This window comes from Mustela nigripes, chromosome 1 (assembly GCF_022355385.1).
Source record: "Mustela nigripes isolate SB6536 chromosome 1, MUSNIG.SB6536, whole genome shotgun sequence".
Taxonomy (NCBI): Eukaryota; Metazoa; Chordata; class Mammalia; order Carnivora; family Mustelidae; genus Mustela; species Mustela nigripes.
The window spans coordinates 89126946-89143635 of NC_081557.1; the positions used below are offsets into that span (position 1 = coordinate 89126946).

A 16690-nucleotide genomic window follows, 5' to 3' on the forward strand; every position below is an offset into this window, starting at 1 on the left:
TCTCATAGAGGCTGTCTTCTGAAACCACACTCTGAACAACAGAGGATTGGTCTGTGATAAAAGAATTATGCTTGTTTTAGTCTTTGTTCTATTTTCATAAATATCCTTGGTCTTATGATTTAAGAGAGAGCAAGCAAGAATGAGTACGCATGAGAGGAAGGATAAGCCACAGAGTGGGAGAGAACCTGTGCCAATCGCAGTTCTGATAAAGAACGTACATCCAGAATATGTACAGAACTCACAAAATTCAATAATAAGAAAAGTAACAAGCAATACAAAAATGTACAAAAGAGGGCAGCCTGGCTGGCTCAGTGGTTTAAAGCCTCTGCCTTTGGCTCAGGTCGTGATCCTAGGGTCCTGGGATCAAGCCCCACATCGGGCTCTCTGCTCAGCAGGGACCCAACTTCCCTCTCTCTCTCTCTCTGCTGCCTCTCTGCCTACTTGTGATTTCTGTCTGTCAAATAATTAAAATATATTTTTAAAATGTACAAAAGACTTAGATAATTTACCCAAGAAGATAGAGGGATTGCAAATGAGCAGATGAAAACATACTTACATCATTCGCGTTTGGGGACATGCAAATTAAAAGCATAAGGAGATATTGCTATGTATCTATTAGAATGGAGGAAAACATTTTATTTTTTTTTAAAAAAAGACAATACCAAGTGTTGGCAAGGATTCAGAGCAACTAGAATTCTCATCCATTGCTAAGTGCGGATGCAAAATGTTACCTTGGAAAACAGGTTGTGGTTTCTGATGAAGTGACACCTACATTTACTGGATGACCCAGCAATTCCGCTCCTTGGGGTTGACCCAGGTGAAGTCAAAACTTATACTCACATAAAAACCTGTACTCGAGGGTTTACCTGACATTGTCAAACATGAAACACTGCCTGAATGTCCTTCAAGAGGTGAATGAATAAACTGGTATTTTCATAGAACAGAATACTACCCAGCAGTAACAAAGAGTGCTCTCGGATGCATTGCATGAAGAGAAGGAATGGATTGGGCAAAGACTCCAAAAGCCATGTACCGTATGATTCCATTTACATGACTTTTTTGGAAAAGGCAAACCCACAGGAACAAAACCAGATCAGTGGTGGGCCTGGGGGAGGAGGTGGGAGGAGGGGCTGACAACAGGCACAGGGGAATTTGTGAGTTGAGGGGATCGTTCCGTATCTTGAGTGGCTCTGGTCACACAGTGTGCACCTTTGTCAAAATTCATAGAACTTCGCGTTACATAGTGCATTTTAATGTACATGAAGTGTACCTTCCTCAGAAAAGGGAAGCACATATATCTGGATCCCACCCAACAGACTTATGCTGTTGCCAGGGCTGCCCTCCGTCCAAGGCACCATCAGCTCGAAGCCAGCCTATTATATGTCGCTTCTTAATTCTTCCTCCCCTATAATTTATTCTTAAAGGGCAGTCAGTATCACTTTTTTCAAATATAAATCAGACTGTGTCACTCCCTACTTCAAACTCTGCTGTCTTCTTGTCTCATTTGAGAGTAAAATCCAAATTCTTGCCCAGCCCTCAAGGCCATGCCTAGAGCTCTGGCCCCGCCACACAGCCTCCCTTCGTCTGCCATGAGCCAGCCACTCTGGCCATCTTTCTGTCTCTCGAGGACACCAAGTATGCCCCACATGGGGGATTTTGCTCCAGCCTAATTCCCCTCACCCAGAAGGCTCTGGCTTGACCTATGTGGACAGCTCCTTCTGACCCTCCACATCTGAGCAGAAGAACGTCACCTCAGAAGGATGCCCCCTCAGGTCCCCCAAAAACCCCCCATACCTCAACTGTTCTGGGGTTTTCATTTCGTCATGACATTTATCACATCTTGATCATCTTCATTCACAGCCAGTCATCACACCAGCCTTAGCCTCTGTGGAATCCTCGGTGCTAGGGGCAGGGCCCGGTACAAAGTAGGTATGCCACAAATGCTGTGTCCTCAGGAAGGAGTGTGCCTCTGAGCTGCAGACACAAGGGAGGCCCGGCACTGCCCAAGAGATGGCCTACCCTCAGCCCCACTCTGGACGGAGTAACTAGCCCAGAACTTGAGGCTGGGCTCAAACCCAGCCACCAGCAAGCTAGCGGCATTAGCAAACCTCTCACTTGGGGTACCTGTGGGGATGGGCAAAGTTGGGCCATGCAAGAAAGCAAGGGATACGTGACAGGCAGGGTAGGGGCCAGCTGGCAGGTCGGGCCGAGCCCCATGTCTTGCTGGGCAGCTCCTGAATGGTCCTCGGGTCCCAAAGGCTGATGACACCAGGTTGCGAGGAGAGCCGAGCCTGTGTCTGACATTGCCTTAGGCACCTCTTTCACAGAAGGGAGGGAAGGTGGCTAACATCAGCTTACTGGTATATCCCAGAAGTTCTGGCTGTGTTGTCTCATGAATACCCATGACGACCCTGTGAGGTTGGCAACAGCAGCCTCTCATTTACATGACCTCAGAGAGGTCACACCCGCTGTAAGAGGCAGAGCCTTCTGGAGGCCACCTCTAGAGGTGTTTCCACCTTATGCCTATGGGCAGCTCTAAACTCCCGCCTCTCTCGGGGTTCCTGGGAATCTAATCCAGCATGTTCTTCTCCCGAGAGTGAAGGTACAGAGCAGAGATCCCCAGAGGACTGTGGGACTCCTTGTTCTCTGTCCCTCCTTGTTCTCATTTCTAGGCTCCTGTGGGTATAGACTCACAGATGAGACCAGCCTTGACCAAATGATCCTGCCCTGGGGAAGGCAACCGCTGCCCTTCTACTCCGCCCCCCCACACACTCTTATTTCTCTCCTTCTCCCGCTCTGGCCCCTCTCTCTTCCTTTGTCTGTCTGTCTCTGATCCTTTGTCTCTCGCAGGCGCATGCACACACACATGCACACACATACCGCATCCCCTTCTCCAACTCCCTTCCTTCAGCTGTTCAGCTCCCTCTGCCAAAGGGATAGGATCCTCACAGATCAGGCTCCGGAAAACCCACTGCAGGGGAATCAAAAGATTGCCTGGGCTGTGGCTGGAGTCCCCAGGGCGTGAGCCAAGGAGCGTGTGCCCTGCACAGGGGCTTGTGGCTGCCTGGACCCTGCCTGGTGTGGCATTCCTCATTAAGCTCCCAGTGCTGCTAACTACCCTCTGCGGGCTGTGCGGCACACCCGGCCGCCGGTGGGGTGGGCCACTGTCCAGGAGCTGCTCCGGGAGCAGCGCAGCTGCAGCCCAGGGGTGAGGTGGGGAGGGCTGGAGAGAAGAGAGCAGGGGACTGGCATAATTTCATGTCTGGCCTTTGCGAGCCGACAGGCGAAATGACTCTGTGCTCCCCTAGCTATCTGAATTAGTCGCATTTTACAATCCCTCTGTCTGGCAGGAAATGTCCCATTAAATCTTAATGATGTGCCTTCCAAGAAACCCTGGGCCCTCTGTCCCCTTGGAGGAGGCCTCTAGCCCTGGAAGAACAGAGTGGGACACTGGTGGGAGAAAGGGGAAGTTGCGCACCCAGAACAAAGCACCCGGAAAGGGCTCCCGTCCAGCTCTCACTGGGTAACTGTCTTCAGAACCTGAAGGGAGAAGGTCCTTCAAATCCGAGAGATCTCCATCACCCCATTCAGTGCTTTCCACAGGATCTCACCCCCTTCTACTCTCCTCAGAGGCCACAGCCCACCCACCACCCACCCCACCATCTCAGACTTCACGTCTCCAGGCTCCAACTCTAACAAGATCCAGAATTCCGGGCAGAACAATACCCTGGCCCACGTGCCCACATGTGCAGCTGAGGCTAGGGTAGGAATCTCTCTTTTAAAGAAAGCTACCACGTGACCTTCAGGATGATTCATATATTAACTACCTGGATAAACAGTTTCTCCTATATCCTCATTATCACCTCTCTTGCTGAAGCTACAGTACAATATTTCTCTTTTATATCCAGAGTGGAGGATGCTTCTGGTGACTCCTGGGGAGAGGGCGGAAAATGACAATGAAGGAGAGGGAGCAGAATCTTCCCAGCTCCCCACCCCAACCTGGGCATGCCCAGCAGGAGCTAAGGTCAGATTTTAAGCAGAAGGCTGAAGGTCATCCGGAACCAAACAGGAACCAACCTTGTCTCTGACCCAGCGCAGGCTGGTAGTTAGAAAGAGCTTTGGGAACACAGGTTCCCGAGGACCCATCCAGTTCCAAGAGCTCCTTGCATGACCTTGGCCTTGTCACTGCTTGACTCCCCGAAAGCCCTGCCACTAGCCCCTGGCCAGCGTGGCTGTCCGTGATCACCAGAGCTATAAGCAAAGTTCTTCATTGACCTTGAATCAAACCCTGCACATTCTTGGCTGGACCGTCTCCCTCCTCCTCTTCCCCAGCTCACATTACCCTTGGCCTCCACCCACTCAGGTCACGAGAGAGCCAAGCACAGGTGTGGGATCCCTCCCTGCTTCCTCCCGCCAAAACTCTGAGAGCACCTGCCTCTGCAGACTCCCATCCAACCCCTGGGAGTGGGACAGAAAGGGAGGCCTTGGTCCTCCTAAAGTCCAGTCTCACCCAGCAGAGAAGACAAATCCATTACCAACTTCCATGATTGCAACCCATCTTAAAGTTATTATTGTGGATTCTTAAGATGTCAACAATGAGGAATCCTATTGTCCCACTAATTAATTCAGCCATCTCCATGAAATAATAGGACTTGTAATTGTAATTCCACACTCACCCCTCGACCACTGGAATCAACTAATTAAACAACAATTAGCCAGCACCAGGCTTTCATGGGGAAGATGGACTATTTCTTTTTATAGCTACAATTAGGCAACACATTCAATAATCAGAATGAAATACAAATTTGCTCAGGAGCCCAGGAAATTATGGCCATTCATACTTTGTTTTCCTATGGTCGCCGCCTCAAAATACAAGGAGCTGCCTCTTTCCGGCGGCAGCAGAATGCCCTGGGGACCACGTTTGAGCAGCTCTGCTCAGGGTCCCCTCAGCAGCTTTCTACTGCGCAGTTCACAAGGACATCGAGGCCTGCCAATGTCCCTGCGGTGCCGAGCAGGAGGTCAGAGAGACTTGTGGTGTCTGGAGGGAAAAGGACAGAGAACCCGCCAAGAGCTGGAGTTGGATATACAGCTATGCCTGGGGCAGGGTGTGAGGCACGTGCCGAGACACGTCCACACTCTCAGGAGAACACCCCACGCAGAAAACCCTTGGCATCTCCTGCAAAAATGTCCCAGTGGGGAAGGAGAGCGTGGAAGATGGTGGGAAGACCCAGGCACCCAGAGGGATGTGATGCAGGTCAGATTCTGTGAGGAGCCACGGAATAAGGAGGGAACATTACACCAGGTACAAGGCAGTGGCTGGGCAGGCAGAGGAGAGGAGAGGCGAGGCGAGGCGAGGCGAGGCAAGACTGGAGACAGTAAATGGAAAGAGACCCCTGGTCTGCCACAGGCTGAGCAGAAAACTTACATGCTTCCAATTTTGAAACAAACAAACAAACAAAGCCTCACGTTCCCAAAAAGAAGCAAGCAAAGGACCCCAGCATTAAGGTGCATGACCGAATCATTTCGGCTGGTCTAGCTGGCGGTAGCGTGGCCCTGGCAGAGTCCTCTGAGGCTGCGAAGGCTGCTGAGAATGGCCCTCATTCGTCCCTTCCTACAACTCCTACAAGATGAAGTGGGGGCTATTCGTGAGCAGCACAGGAGAGATTCAAAGGAAAGGATTTCTCCACAGAAGATGCTGGAAACTCCTTGACGGCAGGGGCCCCTTCCCTGGTACTCAGTATGGACCTGGGCACATAGTAGGTGCTCAACAAACACGGCTTCCACAGAGGGGCCTGGTTCTGGGGCACCCCTCTGCTCATGGGCCCCTTGGGGAGACACAGAAGAAAGAACCACCCTGCCTGCAGCCTGGGGGAACGCGTCAGTGGAGACCAAGGGACACTCCTGCGGTCTGTTCATTCACTCATTCATCCATTCATTCAAACACATGCACTGGGCATCTACGCCACACCAACCACCTGGTTGGGTTCAACACAAGGGTTCAAGACAGGCCTTGTCCTGTGCAAACAGAACTTACGGTCAGTCCTGGGGAAGCGGGACAAGCAAACAGCCAGGAAGAGCAAGGAATGCAGTGACAGGGAGGTGGAGGGAATTCGAGCCTTTGCCAAGGAAGAGATGTGAAGGGCGCACGGGAGTAAGCCAGGTCTCCAGTTCCTCATCTGTGAAGTGGGCGTAATCGGAACACCCACCTCATAGGGCTGTACTAAGAATTAAATGAGAAAAAAAAAAAAAAAGGATTAAATGAGGGCACCTGTGTGTGTAAGGCGTTCCAACAGGCCCCGGGGCAGAGCATGCACCCTTCTAGTGTTTGCTCGCCATCATCTCCATCCCTTTGGCCTCCCCTCCCTGGAAGAAGACCCAGAACCATGACGGCCCATCCTGCCTGGCGACACCATCTCTGGACACTGTCCCCCATCCGTTCTGGCACAACCACGCAGCGCAGCCCCGGCTCTGTCCGCCCAGCACTTGCGTAGTCCCTGTCACACGCCTGGCCCACATTAGGGCACACTCGGATGATGGGAGACATTCCTGACTTGTTCTCAGAAGCTTGAGATAGGTTGCAGAGAAAACATGTAACAAAGAACTAAACCTTACATCGGGGACTCTGTCCTGGAGGCCCTGGGGCTGGTCCTGGAGGGGAGAGGATGTGTCACAGGAGATGCTCTCAGGGCTGTGACGCCCCCAATCCCTGAGTCGGTGGAGGAGAGTCAGCTGAAGTACCAAGACCTCGCCATCAGCCATGTCCAGGCCTTGGACTGAGAGGCAGTCCTTCTGTCCTTCTGTCCAGGCCTCAGTCTGAGAAGCAGGAGTGTGAGCACAGGCTTAGCCGTCAGGCTGGGCCACCTCCACACAGAAGGGGCTGGGAGCAGGTCCTGAGCCCCAAGCCCTCAACCTCTGCGGCTCCCTGGTTCCCGACTCACGGCCACACACATGCGGTCTTTGTTGGCCAGGACCACGGCCTGCTGAGTCCAAGTCCAGTCCCAGCCGCTCCCCTGCCCGGTCCTCCTCTGCTCTCTTACACACTTGTTCACAACCATTCTGAGTCCCACGTACTCTGGTGCCAACTTTCCATCCCCACGCCTACCTCCTCCTCCCACCCAGAGAGACAAGAGGGGAGCGGTCACCAAAGAACTCGCAAGCTTGAGCTGAAGATCGCCGAGCGGAGGCCCAGGGTCCTCAGCGGCCGCGGGGTAGCATGGGTGAGCAGCGGGGCTCTAATTCACGGACTCCCTCTTTTCTGCTCAACTTCTCCCCAGCAGCCAACTGCCAAGGCCCTTTTCATCATGCCTCAGCTCTTGGAACCCATAAAACGTGTGATTGAGCATCCTTGGAAACACGTTCAAGGGGAAATTCTCATACACGCGAGGACTGATTTATCCCCTGATGACAACGGTGGGATTAGCGTTATTGGCCAAGCATCACCATCAACAACACACACTTACGGGGCTCTCACTCTGAGCAAACGGCCTGTCCTGCCGTCCAAGCCAGACCCAGAGGACCCCATACCCAACGAGTAAATCCATCCAGGTTCATGGCCTTGGGGTGACTACAGTCTGTAGGAGGTCACGCTACTGCAAATGCACTTTAACCCACTGAGCCACCCAGGTGCCCCTGCAAATGCACTTTAAATACCTCTGATAGCGAGATGCTATGATTTCATCACCCCAGAGCCTAGAATGTTCTTCAATCAAGAAGATTCCACGGAGTGAATGAATGAATGAGTAAACAGCATAGGGTAAACAGCATAGAATGAATAAATGAATAAGTAAACAGTAAATGGCATTGGGCCTGATCATCTAGTTTATGGATTACTGAAGACTCTTGCTTGTCTATCTACGTGCGGAAGAAGTGGCCTTACTTGGGTTATTTCATAGCTAATTTCTATCTTCATCAGAAGCAGACAGAGGGAGCAGAGGAAACATAAAGGGGAAAGGCACAAATCAATCAGCATTGCTCCCTTAGCAGTTTGGAGAAAGGTTTTGTGGCAAGAAAGATGAAAACTAATGGCTAAAGCAGAGCTTGGGAATTATCTGTGGATTTTACTTATGCATGACTTCAGGCAAGCATGGCCATCTTGCTTCCACTCTGCCTAGAAAACTTCCCAAGGAAGGCAATGTTTTAGGAGGGGAGGGAGGAGGCAGCGTCCTTCAGCAGGCCAGCCAAGGCCTCCCAGAGACAGCCCCGCAAAGGACAGGCTCTCCTGCCCTGTTTGCTTCCATGACATGCTCTCACCTACTGAGTTACAACAGACTTGATGGAGAGGAGCCTGACTCTCTCCCCAATGTGCTACGCCTTCCCTTGTTTGATTCAGACCTGAGTTTTTCCAGGCAAAGGCGACCAGGCATGTCGTACAGGGGATCCCCTCCACTGACATCCTGCCAATTCAAAGGGGCCTGAGCAGGGCTGTGTGACAGACGAAGGGAGGAGGCAGGGAAGACCTTGATCCTTTTAACCACATTCCCCTCCACCAAGCAGACCAGCCCAGAAAAGGATAAACCTCCAGGTCATCTTATAGCCCCTGGGGTTTCACGTCAGGGGGACCATGCCTTCCCTGGACAGGGGCCAGGCAGGGGCCCAGGGGGCTGGGGACATGCATCCACAATGGAACTGGGTAAAGAGGAAGGGAATTAGAGGTGAGGTCTGTTGCATGAGGCCTGACGGCTGGTGCGTGGCAAGGACCTGGGAGCACTGGTCCTGCTGTGGTAGAAGGGTTACGGATCACAGCTCAGTTGGAAGAAGATGCTGGACTTGAACCCATGGAGATGGGTTCCTTTGCGGGGCTGTCTCTGGGAGGCCTTGGCTGGCCTGCTGAAGGACGCTGCCTCCTCCCTCCCCTCCTAAAGCATTGCCTTCCTTGGGAAGTTTTCTAGGCAGAGTGGAAGCAAGATGGCCATGCTTGCCATGGAGATGGGTTCAAGTCACTGTTCTGTCCCTTACTAATGGGACATGGGTGAAGGCCCTGCCTTACTAAAATTCAAAATCCTTCAGCAGGAGGAAGAGATAAGAAGAAAGACCACAGGGGCTTCAGAAAGCAGGAGATCCTACCCAGGGGAGAGGAGGCTGCTGTGCCCCAGGTGAGGAACATGCCAGTCCAGTGTGTACAGCGCCACACTGTGGCCTGTCCTCACCAGGCCTTTGGTCACTGCGCATCTTTCAAACCTGCAAAAACTCCCAGTAAATGCACTCCATCCAAACAATGGAGCAAGCCAAAAAAAGAAGATGCAAGACCCTGGAAAGAAGGCATGTATTTAACAGAAAGGCAAAGGGATTTCCTGGGACCAGAGCAGGGAACATCCGGGGATCACAGCCGAGCCATAGGCCCAGGCATAAGCCAACTGGACACGACAGCGACGTCCAAAAGCGAAGTCTCCAAGACACGTGTTGGAACAAACTGATGGTCTGATGAGTCTGACCTTCAGGAAAGTTATTCTCAGAGGCTTTTGGTAAATACAGAGAAAATTAAAGCAAAAAACAAAACAAAACAAAACAAGGTTATGAACGTCAGGAAAAGAAAAAGAAAAGAAACATAACCATAATATAATTGTCAGCTGTGAATCACAGTCAAATAGGCGCAGTATAAATCCTGAATATTGATTTAACGAGAATTTAAATACCCTACATCAGGGTAAGAATCAGAGGGGACTTAGCAGAAGAGAACTAAATCCTCATTAGCATAAATAGAAAGTCAATAGATAATATAATTGATGCATTAGACTAAACGATACATACACATTATTTAGAACTCTAGAGATATGTAAATGTCAGAAGAAAGATATAAAAAGTTGAAAGCCATTGCTTCGAAGAGGGGAGGCTGAAGGGTTAGGAAAAGGTAGGGCAGAGAAATACTGTCTGTTGTCAGAACCCTCATAAACCTTTGACTCATCAACTATGAGCAGTTCTTACAACTAGTTATTTTTCTTATGGGTAAACTACATGAAATACAATTTACCGTCTTAATCATTTTCAAGTGTGCAGTTCAGTAGTGTTAGGTAAATTCACATTGTTGTGGACGATTAGGTTTCAAATTCCTCAAACCCTGGCCTTCCGTGGTTGGCAGGAGAGGGAGGTTTTCCAGTGAGGCAGGCAGCAGGCTCCTTCTCCCCTGACCTTTGTCCCCTAAGCTTCATCTTGTCCCCCTCACTATTGCTTTGCTGCAAACCCGTCCTTTGCCTTAATCCAAAATGCACAACTAATGAGACTGGAATGATTCAATAAGACCGTTCTACCAGCCTGGAAATAAGAAGAGGAAAGGAACAAGAGGGTCACTCATCTATCCAACCTGGCCTCTGGTGGTCCCCTTAGACCCACTCTGAGTTTCCCTCTTTACCCTTCCTGGGCCCTGCCCACCTGTCTGAAGAAGCACCATTTCCTATGCCCAGCTTCCTCCATGTCTGTGTTCAGGGTAGGGCCTGGCAGAGTAGGGCCTGGCAGAGTTTCTCCCCTGCCACCTTGAGGTTCCCTTGACCACTCCTGTTTCTTGGTTAACAGCCTTCTTCTTGTCCCAGGGACGGACACTGTGCAGCATTACCCATTAGAGAAGCCCATACCTCCTGCTCTACATCAGAATTCAACAGAAAATCCCCAGCATTCACAAGAGGGGCAGGGACATACAAAAACAGCAGGGGAAGAGAGAGGTTGTGGGGAAGGGAGCCTCTTAATCTGAATAAAGCACTAAAGGTTTCAAAGCCTCAGTCTTCCCATCTGTAAAATGGGGATGACGGTATCTGTTTCAGTTTCAGGATCACACCAGATGATGGCTAAATGGCAGCCCTGAAAACTACCAAGTCCCTTACAAATGTGAATTATTACCATTAATGATACTTTCTGAAAGTCGGCAGGCGACAAAGAGATCTTTGAGTGGTGAGAGGCCAGTGCGCTGAAGTTGAAAGCTTCCAGCCTGGGTAGCCCTGTCCCGAGTTAGCCACGGGGTACTGTCTGCTTGGTGCCTCAGCCAACCTGCACCTCTGCCAGCTGCCCCGCCCGGAGCTACAGACGCCCCCGGGCACCGGCCTCGAAGCCTCAGGCAAATGGCTCCAAACACCTGTGCCACTTCCCCTTCATAAAATAAAATGGCTCACTAATGCTCTCCAGCTTCTTTCCCACGAATGGCAACAGCCGTTGTTCTTATTGGATTGTAGATGAATCACTTGGAAAATATTTTTGGGCACATTATAGAGGCAATAACATAAAAGTACCTGGGAAATGGTTCTGTTTTGTTTTCCACTTTGCAAACCCAAACTGGAGCCTGGGGTTGTGTTATTTATTTTTGTCCTCTCTCTCTCTCTCTCTCTCTTTTTCCAAACAGAAGTGCTTTGCTCATTTCCTCTGCGTGCCGGGAGAAGGGACATGTTAATCACTCCAGAGTGGGAAGTGAAACCCCCAAGAGGGTCCAGCTCAGTCTTTGGCAGGAAGAATGTGAGTGAGGGGAGAGGTCAGATTTAAATGCCAGCCTTCGAGTCCAGGAGGAGCAACAGGAAAGACGATGATGTACGTTGCTGTCTCCACTGAGGACGGCAGAAGAGGAAATGGCAGGAGTCAGTCAGGCTCAGTCCCCAGATTCAGCTCGCAATCATCTTAAATAGACCCTGTTTTAATAAGCATGGAATTATTGGACATCTGAGGCTTTACTCAGTAGGAAGGAACGTGTGGTCTGGTCTCCCTCCTCAGTCACCTCCCGGCTGGGTGACCCTGGACAAGTGGCTTCACATCTCTGGAGCAGAATCACTTCTTCTGAAAAGCAGAGTAAATAGTATCTTGCCTAGATCAGGAGATCTTGATATTCCCCTAGAGTTCAAGAGCTACAATTCCTCACTCAAGGGCCTCTACAAATGACTTTTCCCCCTTTTCATTTGTCAGCTGAAATCTGAGACCTAAGGTAGCAGGCAAAGCACAGACTTTGGACTCTGAAGGACCCAGGTGCCGGACCCAGGTGCCAGACCAAGCTTGCCATTTACTAAATCCTGGACGTAGGACTTAACCTGTCTGGGCCTCACGCACATGTCTATCATCAAAATGATAACCACAGGCACACCCTGTCTTTCTACTCCCATTAGGAAAAGATGGCTTTGTCCATTCTCTACCAACTAATGTGCTATTAGTTAAGTTTTCTCTCGTGGCCAGATATTACCTCTGAATTATAAGTGGAAACACCAGGATGTAAGAGCGAGCCAGGGGGGGCAGGAGTAATTAATAAGACAAACCCCAGAGCCAGACCCTGTATTTCTGTTCGAGTCTCATTAACCAGCCAAGGCTGCCCTGGGTTGGAGGCCCTCTTCCCCTACCTGTCCTTTCCCACTCCTCTGTTCTCTGTTGTACCTCCTACAATATTGGATCTGTTAAATGCTTTATATTCCGTTTGCCAACGCAGGGATGATTCAGAACAAGATTGGGTTATTACAAATTCAGGAGGCACTCCACACACGGCTGTCATGTTTCAGTTACCCTTTCTCTCAGTTTAATAAAATTTGCCACACTAATACAAAGCCATCTTTTATCGTTTTCCCTGCAGTTGTAACAACTTGTCCAGCTCCCTCCTGCTAATTAAAGGAGGAGGGATGCAGCCGCTCATTGGGAAGCGAGTTTCCAGGGAGGCTGTCAATTTCTTCGCAGCCACTTAGCTCCAGTTCTTCTGGTCCTTTAACCGCCCGCTCCTCCATGATGCCAGCCCTAATGAGGTCAGCAGCTGGTGGCGACGAGGCAAGCGAGGCAAGCGAAGCCTCGCTCCCTTGGTGGCCCAGTGGCCCTGCTCGGGGGCGGCAAGGCCCCTCCGCCTGCTGGCAGGAGCGCAGCACAGCGCTCCTCGCGGGCCAGATGACGTGGGCTCGGCAGTGGGTCCTCCCACGCCTGCCCCAGCGTCACCGCCTCGGCCAGGAGCCTGCGCCACCTCCCCGGCGAAGGGTCCCCAGCAGAATGGACAGGAGGGGGGAGGGCGCCGCTCAGACAGGACCCCCCCCCCCCCGCCCGCCCCCACGTGGAGCCGATCACCGGAAAGGGGGAGGCGGGGAGAAGGAAACCAGGGACGGTGGGGAGGGTGGAGAGAGAGGGGCGCTGTCAACAAAGAGCCGCCCTTGTGCGAAGTCGGGGACGGGTCCAGAGCAGCCGGCTTCCGGGAGGCCCACGCTCTGGTCGTCAGCCCACTCGGGAGCCTTCTGGGAGCGGGGCGCCCGGCCCCACTTCCCGGCTAACCACCGGCCCCTTCAGAATAAGGAGGCGCGGGCGCATTATCATTCCGGGCGCCGGGGCCTCCCCTCGCGGGCCGGGCTAGCGCCCACGGGGTTGGGGCTGCGCGGAGCCCCGGGCCTGGGGACGAGACACCCCCGGGGCAGGGGAGGGAGCCGCCCCATCCCGGTGTCGGGTAGGGGTGCAGGGGGGTCTGCTCCCGGGAGACACCGGTCTCCTCTCTGGGTCCCAAGACGCTCCCCACCCGTGCGCGGCTCCGACTCCACTCCTAGCGCAAGGGCAGGAAATCGGAGACCGAAGGGCCCAGGGCAACGCCTGGGCTGGGGCGCTCGCGGCGGGCAGCCCATGCCCACCCCTCGGCTCGGCCCGGCCCCTGATTAGCATGCGGCGGCCGTCGCCCCCTTCCGTCGCCCCGCGCCGCCGCCCGGATTCCCGGGCCCCTGGCCGCGCGCGCACACTAATAAGTTTACAAATGGAAGCCGGTGGCGCCGGTCGCAATAAAAGGCAGAATCTCCGCTCGGGCGCTTCAATGAGAGCATTTTCCCCCGTAACAAGGGGCTGGATTCAGCTGCCGGGTGCCGTCTGAGCCGGGCGAGTTGCCAGAGTAACGAAGGCCTCGGCACACGTGGTGAGACGGGGCCGGGCGGGGGGCGCCAGGCTCGCCGCCTCCGCCGCCATCCACGCCCAGGCCCCGGGTCCCTTCCTCCGGCCACGGAGAATCCTGTGCTCCTGGACATCACCGATCCCCACCCCGACTTTCTCCCTGCACTTGTTCTCTCACCATGAGGACGACTACCTCGCCCCGCCGACAACCCCCGACTCAGGCTTTCAAAGGCTCCCTGGGAGCTTGTATTTAATCATGAGACACGCCTGGCCTGGCCTGGCACACTTCCTCCTAGAGGGCCAGATAATGGGGCCAGGCCCTCCGGCTTCCGTCAGGAGTCCAGCCAGACTGGTGGCTGGTGCCCTAGGTAGGTCCCCATGGCATAACCCGTCCCAGGTGTGACAGGTGCCAGAAGGGACAGAACAGGCACACAGGGATCCATAAATTCTCTGAACAGGAGGTGGGCTTCTTCTGCAGGAAAGGGGGTGGGGGGACTCAGAGCTGAATAACCAGGAGCACCACATCTGATTTCCTTGGATGGAGGACCAAAGGACCAAAGGCTAGAATCCCTTAAGTGCTTTGGCCTGTTAAGCTAGGAGAAGCCATCTGGGTCGGCAACAAAGCCCACCCATGCCGCCCTTAAACCACGGGAGGCTGCCGTTGTCCCCTCTCAGCCCCTGGTCTAGCTAGCTTGGCCTAAGACTGAACTTAATTTCCCGTCCTCAGATTTTCAAAGTTCACATTTTACCCCAGAAAGTGAAGGTTGCCACCTACCCTGCTTTCTTCCCAGGAAACCCAGAAATCTAGGGGTTGTCTTATCTCCTTTTCACAAGCTTCTTCTTGGGCACCAGTTCATCCAGGCCCCAGAAGGTAGTCTCTAGAGCCCTGAGAAGCTGGAGTGTAGGGGAACTTGGATCTTAGAGCTCCTAGACAAGGGGGCTTTCCGACAGCTGCCTTCCCCATGGCCATATGCTAGGAACCTAGAAGCAGCTAGGGCCAAGCTCAGTGCTGGCTGGCCAAGCAAGCCCTAGGCCATACAGGAAAAGAGGCCAGTAATGACACCGTCCATATGTCCAATACAGGAAGAACCTACTTCCTTTTGTAAGGGACAAAGAATGGGTTTGCCTGGAGGGAACTAAGAGGTGGAAGCTGGGCCAGATGGGCCCCTGCCGGCATGACTGACATCTCAATGGTCACATGCATCCCACAGCCAGGGAACGCGTCCCCTTCATCCACACAAGGCCAGACACGGGTTTTGTGTCCATGGTGAGGATCCCCATGGCCACCAAGCAGGTGGGCCACACGTATGAGGGGACAGGCTGCCCACGCTGGCGCCTCAGACCTGGTTTCTCCCTTCTCTACACATGGCAACCCCCCCATGTCTAATGGGCACTAAGTCCCCTCGATTCTGCCTTTAAGAGAGTCTGTCAAGTTTGCCCCATGTGCAGGCCTCAGTTAAAGCCCACATCAGTTCTCACAGATATCTGCCACAGCCTCATTTTTCTGCTTCTTATTACCCAGCGGTCCTACCACCCCCAGAGGATCTCAACCTGTTCCCTTCTGGGTAAATCCTTGCAGTGGCTTCCTGGTGTCTTTAAGTGTGACACAGAAGGCCTTTCATGTCTCATCTCTGCTACTTCTCTGGCTTTTTCTCTGTCCTGCGTACCTTAGTTCCAACCTGCTTCCTGTTACCTAGACACAAACTCTCACTCAGTTGATTCTCACTCATAGCTTTATTGAAGATCTTCCCTCGGCTCAACAACACCCTACTACTGTTTCTTCCCTGGGCTAGCTCCTGTATATCCTTCTGGACGAAGCTTAAACATCACCTCCTCCAGGAAGCCCTCCCTATTCCCTGCCCATCCATCCTCAAATATACTTACCCGCTCTCCTTCTAGACTGAGCTTCTTAGGAACAAGGCTGGACTGCCTGTTGAATTTTCAACAAGGCCTTATTGGCAAGAGATCCAAAGTGATTAAGAGTCAGATGTGGGGGCGCCTGGGTGACTCACTCAGTTAAGCGTCTGCCTTGGGCTCAGGTCATGATCTCAGAGTCCAGGGATCGAGCCCCAGATTGGGCTCCCGCCTCAGCGAAGAGTCCGCTTCTCCCACCGCCCCTCACCCTGCTTATGCTCTCCCACTCACTCTCTCTCTCAAATAAACAAACAGAATCTGAAAAAATACATATTAAAAAAATACAAGTCAGATGTGGGTTTTAATTCTCAGCTCTTCCATCTGGGAAGGTCACTTCATTTTTCTGAATCACAGCTTCCTTATTAAAGCGGGTAACAATATTATCTTAAGACTCTTGGGGCTAAATGAATTAATGTGTTTAAAGAATTTAGCTCAATGCCCAATATAAGGTAAGACAGTCTGTTCTCACTGGTACTTGTATTTCCTAGGTATCTGGCATATCAGGAATGTTCCAACCTCTTATCTTCTTGTCTTTGCTGTTTCCTGACCCCTGGGAATACGTGCACTGCCCCCTCTGTGTGGTCCGGGAGACCCTTTTACACAAGACCCTATCACAGCTTTTGCCTTTGCTGGAGCAGGGGACGCCCAGAGTGGGCTGCCCCCTTTCAGGGTGGCTCTCCAGCAGCAGAAGGAACTAAGGGCAAGTTCTTGTCCGTGGTGCTGCACGCTGCCTCTGAGAGGGGAGGTGGGTGGGGGCACTTAGCTGGTGGGCAGGAAAGCCCTAGTGGGAGGGAAAGAAGAGAAGATGGCTTAAAGCCCAGCAGCAGATGCCGATCTAGAACACAAAGCAGGAAGCCTCCATCAAAACCATCTGAACTTCAAAGTCTGCCAGGCTGAGAACCTGCGACAGGCAACCTTCTCCTGACTGCCTCTGCCCCTCGGGCCTGCTCCTGTCCCTGCTCCTGTCCCTGCTCCA

The 16690-nt window shown here is 52.5% G+C and overlaps 1 protein-coding gene across 7 annotated transcripts in view; it reads right to left on the reverse strand.

Annotated features, from left to right (window-relative positions):
- Window positions 1-16690, reverse strand: part of GRIK4 (glutamate ionotropic receptor kainate type subunit 4) — a 410580-nt gene that overhangs the window by 355174 nt on the left and 38716 nt on the right. Inside the window, exon 2 of one of the 7 annotated variants that reach the window (XM_059415259.1) lies at window positions 6035-6220. The exons of the other annotated variants lie outside the window; for them this stretch is intronic. The gene's annotated coding sequence lies outside the window, so the exon portion shown is untranslated. The remainder of the gene's footprint in view (window positions 1-6034; window positions 6221-16690) is intronic. 7 annotated transcript variants of the gene reach the window in all.